Raw genomic sequence first — 5903 nt, 5'->3', positions numbered from 1 at the left:
AGTACACACTATAAGACGCTCACTAGTCCAATAGGTCTGTCTCAGCCTGAGTGGAGATACCATGCAAATCGCATATAATGTGGTCATGAGTTCCTAGATCTACCAGGGAACAACACCTCTATCCAGATATTCATGCTAAGTGATATTTGTACCCTAACCATGGTCCTGAGACTCAAGCTCATATCATAGTACCATAATAATATATATAAATCCATTCAAGGTATGTCATTCAAAAGGTTTATTGACCTGACACATAGTTATAAGTAGGACTTAACCTTTGTAGTTAATCCATCTTATTTCAAAATAGGTAGGACTTAGAGTTTTGAACTAATTTGTCCCTAGAATAGGTAGGTCTTAGTGTTTTAAACTAAGCCATACCTAATATGCCACCATCCCATACCGGTGCATATATATGTATATAAGTAGGACTTAACTTTTATAGTTAATCCAACTTATTTCAGAATAGGTAGGACTTAACTTCTTTAGTTAATCCGTCCCTAGAATGCCACTGTCTTATACCAGTGCATTAAACCAAACAAAGATGCATACAATTATAAATACATCCATTGATCTCATATAGCCATGATATAAAACATGGGTATAATCTTTGCATATTATTTAGCCATAATAATAAATCTAAATAGCATGCATATAATTTATTTTATATAAATTATCAGGCATCTCAAATAGACTATCTAACATCCACAACGTGATTAAACTATTTCAATTCTGTTGATTGATTTAAAATAGTTTAAAACAATACCATAAATTAACCATTATGATAATTTTATTCCAAACCTAGCATATTATTGTATGTTATGCATTCCAGTTAATTTTCGGGTCCAAGAAATTCATTAAAATTATTTAACCAGGCCCAACCATCCCTAGATACAAACCTATGTGCCAAAATCCTACACTGGACAACCCATATGATGATTACAGGAACCTGTTGATGTAAAATCCCAAGTGTTGACTGGTTCGCCTAAACATGTTGATGTAAAACTCCTAGATGTCAACTGGTTTGCAAAAGTCCATTGAAACTTAAAGATGTCAACTGATTCATCATAGATGTCGACTGGTTTAATAACCAGTTAATGTTTTTTCACAAGGGGTCAACCGGTTTCAACTAACCGGTCGACCAAGTCACCAAGGTGTCGACCGGTTCATGCAAACCGGTCGACGTGTGCACCAAACCGGTTGACCGAACTATGACAGTTCGTCTTCCACGGCTCCGGCGACTACGTCTTCCTCCGTTAAGGTCCTAAGGCTACTGTTTTAAGTCTAGCACAACCCTAAACATCATGTAAACCTCTTATGCATAATTTAAATAAGTTAAAATCACAACTCATGCGATATACTTTAAACAAAATTCAAACTTATACACATACAATTAACATATTGTAATTCAAGTTTTAGCATGCATACATGGTTGATTTTAATAACTTAAAGTTCCTGGAGTTTCCCTAGGCATGCACAGAACACAGGTTTAAGGAAAAGAGATAAAAATAGAACTTGCCTTTAGGTTTCAATTTGAAACCTTTCAATGTCATTTCTAAATTCTCCGACGAACTGATGACCATCGGCAACCCTCCTACTTCTCCAGTTCTATCTCACAATCAACATCTTCCTTCTTCCTTAGTCCGACCTTAAATCGACGGCTGCAACCCTAACCAGTTCCCTCTATTCTCCTCTGTTTCTCTGTGTCCCTCTGTTACGGGAAAAATGGTTCTAAAACCCTTGCAGACATACAACTTATATATATATAGGCTCTATAAAACCCTAATCCCAATTCCAGCCTAATTATAAGTCGACTACTTCGTAACCCAACGTGATTACATAAAACATAAAACCCTAATATCATTAACAATAAAACAGTATAAATTGAATTATTAATAAACCTAAACAATTAACGTAATCCTATATACATTTATATTGTATATACATGTATGTCCATCCACGGATATAACCATACCCATGAAATCCCCTATCCAAGCCCAACTCCGTTTTTAAAACATTAATTTAATGTAAACCTATTTTATAAACTAAACAACTACAACAAATTTATTTAAAACAAATAACGATTAAAATTAAACAATTAATTTAACACAAATGTGCCATTCCAATAAACAAGTAATTACAATAAACACAATTAGACAATTACTTTAAAATAAATAAACTAAATAACAATTAAACAATTAATTTAAAATAAATAACCAATTACAAATAAACACATAGCTAGATAATCAATTAAAATGCACTAGAAATCCAATTTAAATTCCCCTTTTACCCTTTTGAAAACTAGGGGTATTACAATAGGTGCCACATCCCTGTGAGCATCCGAACCACCCTTGTGCTTCTTCCAAGACTGTTGTCCTTGGAATTTTCCTTTGTCATTCTGTCGGTATCCGTTGCCATTCCCTTTCTCAGCTAACTGATTAGGAAAGTCTCTGTCACCCCACTTCTCACCCTTGGCTTGTCTGAAGTCCACGGTTAGCTGATAGTGCTGTAAAGCGGCGTCTACCACCTGAGCGTAGGTAGTATAGGCTGGACTACCTGTAATAGCTCTCCTGATAGACCACATCAGTCCCTTAACGAAACTATTGTGCTTCTTCTACTCTGTATCCACCTCCTCTGGTGCAAAAAGAGATAAGCACGTGAACTGCTACGCATACTCTGCCACTGTCATATTCCTCTGTTGCAGATTAAGGAACTCCGCCTTAATAGCTGCCCTGACTGCATAAGGAAAGTACTTCTCGTTAAAGCGAGTACTGAACTGATCATAAGTCAATGCCATCATCTCCTCTGCGGTGGTAACTGACTTCTACCACTGTAGTGCATCCCCAACTAGCTTAAAGGTACCAAGCATCTGCTTCAATCTGAACCTCCATGCACTGAACCAGATGAAAATGTCGCTCGATATCTTTCTTCCACTTATGAACTACTTTCGCATCGGTAGAGCCTGTGAACTCAGGTAGGCTCCCCTTTGTGAAAGAACTCCTAGTCTTCTCCCAAGTATTAGTCTGAACAACCGGTGCTGGTGTCGGTGTTGGCTGTACATGAGGCTAATTCTAAAGTGCAGCTGTTACCCCTACTTCTATAGCCCGAGCAATAAGGTTATTGATAAGCGGAGGATACTCTGGATCTCCTCCTTGATCCTGAGTCTGCTGGACGTCCTCCTGCTCTCCATAGAACTGACCATCATCATCCTGAAATTGCCTACGGTCCGCTTCTCTTCGTCGCTGATTGTTCCGTATGGTTCTAGCATTAACCATTCTGTTAACTAGAAAAAGACAGATATCAATACGATTTAAACTGAACTGTACGTAAAGGAATACAATGAATCCTAAACTTAAGCTCTAATCAAGAGAAAACGCTATGCAGAAGTCTTATAAGATAGAATCCTAGAGACACTTGAACCTGGAGTGCTCTGATACCAACTGTGATACCCCTCAATTCTAGAGCCACGGGTGATCAAGTTCGAGCACAGATCCAAGGGACATCAACCAATTAATATTTAAAACAAGGACATAATACAAATCAAATTAATAAATAAATAATTAATGGCTGGAAGAATTCTAAATTAAAAATACTTTAAAAATTAAATACTTAAAATCCATTAACCCAAAACCTCCAAAGTAACTCCATTAATTTAACAACTCGAGAATCCCTCAAGTGGACCCCTAATAAACTCCCAAACTAGAAAAGAAAAGCTGTAATAAAAAACCAAAGCTAAATAAAGAAGTAGTCTTACATAGTCGGAGGAATGAGTGTCTGTATCTGCTCTGCACGACCAAGCTCTAACCCTAGAACTGACGAGCAGCTAAAAAAAAAAAAGAGTGGGTCAGGCCCACATGCAAGTCTTATTCTACTACGATCCATACAGAAATCCGATACGCAGATACATCCTAGATAGCTCAACAATATCTAGAGTAATCCATATATATATAAGTACACACTATAGGATGCTCACTAGTCCAATAGGTCTGTCTTAGCCTGAGTAGAGATACCATGCAAATCGCACATAATGTGGTCATGTGTACCTAGACCTACCAGGGAACAACACCTATGTCCAGTTATCTATCCTAGGCGATATATGCACCCTAACCATGGTCCTGAGACTCAAACTCATACCATGGCACCATAACATATATATATATATAAATTCCGTATCCTCTTAATACAAAATATCATCCAACTGATATAGTGGCCTGATATATGTAAAACAATCTATCAAGAAATCAAAGTAGGTCATTCAATTCTTTGTTGATATGACACAAATATGAGTAGGACTTGACCTTTATAGTTAATCCATACCTCAATCCAAATTAAGTAGGACTTAGTATTTGAGCTAATCCATCCCTAGTATGCCACTGTCCTATACCGGTGCATACAATCCTCCAAATAACATAACTGTTAAAATAATAATTGTTATTTATCAACCATTATCCAGGATATGCATAAATATAGTTTAATACATATACCATGACATTAGGCATTCGTTACAGAACCTAAAAATCAAATTCCAACTGTTTAAATTACTAAAATGAGTCATAGCATTTAAATCTTCCATATAATCCATAAATTGATACAATTAACAGAACATATATATCAATTTATTCTAAACCAAGCATAGTTGAATTCAAGTAATTTACTATACTTATAACTCTAGTTAGATATAATTAAATAGTACTAAATTATATATAACAGAAGTTCTAAGTTCCAGCAAGTAATTTAAATAACCAAAACAGTGTGCAACCTACGGTTTTTCCTTAAATTCATCTTGCTCCATTCCTTAGTCCAATTATGAATTAATGTTTTCTCATAATATTACAGGTCTATTACAGTCCCAAACATCATTTAAAACAGTTTAAACGAAGTGCAAAAACCCTGTACAGACCAAACAACACCCTAAAAACATCTGTTAGCAAAACTAGGCGAGAGCAGGCTCTCACAAATTGAGAGCCTGCTCCTTTATCATGAGAGCCGGCTGCTTAACTTAGGGAGCCTACTCTATGTAGCATGGAGCCGGCTCCATTCCCCTTGGAGCTGGCTCCATTGATGACGGAGCTGGCTCCCTCCTTTTGGGAGCCTGCTCTCTCTCTTTCGGAAGCCGTTTGTGTTTTCTTCTTCATCTTCCTCACCTCCAGTTGTACCCAGGCCTCTTTAATTCTTTTAAACACTTGTTCTAATGTTTAATCAATGTTCCAGAATAGATATAAAGCATCGATATGCATCAACGACATCAATTAAAGTAAGTTTAAACTCAAACAAAACATGCATCAGTTAACAGAACAGTAAGAACTTGTAATCCAGTTTAATTCAACAAAATTACATATAGTTAAAACTTGTATAAACGACTTGTTTTAACATTAATCAAACCCCTAGAGTCTACCTAGGAATGCACAGAACATAGGTTGAGGGGAAAGAGTTAGAACAAGACTTGCCTCTGATTTCAGTTTAGAAATCTTAAACCTCCGTCTCTGAGTTTTCCGGCCACCCTCTTGACTGTCGTTCCACTCCTCTGTTGCTCTTGGTTCAACCAAAAACCACTTCGTCCCGTTCTCCTTGAACCTCTTTGTCTATCTCTCAAATTCCTTCTCTGCCTCTCAAAACCTTCTGTTCGTGGTTTTAGTGGTAAACCCTAGACAGAACCTTATCTGATAGTATATATATACAGACATCTCTAACAACCTTAGTCCACTTAGAATTAGAGATTTAAAACCTTAATTAAACTCTAGTCAGCCACCACGTGAAAGAAATAAAACAAAACCCTAATTTACTAATAATACAATTAATGTAATTACCGAAAAGAAAATACAATTAAACACCATTAAATAATTAATTCATAATTAATGTAATTACAAAAAAATAAAAATATTCATTTAAATCACATAATTCACAAT

Source organism: Cornus florida, unplaced genomic scaffold, assembly GCF_030987335.1.
Source record: "Cornus florida cultivar Cherokee Brave unplaced genomic scaffold, ASM3098733v1 CherokeeBrave_3.0.0_Hap2_Chr08, whole genome shotgun sequence".
NCBI lineage: Eukaryota > Viridiplantae > Streptophyta > Magnoliopsida > Cornales > Cornaceae > Cornus > Cornus florida.
Note: the sequence above shows the minus strand (reverse complement) of the source record.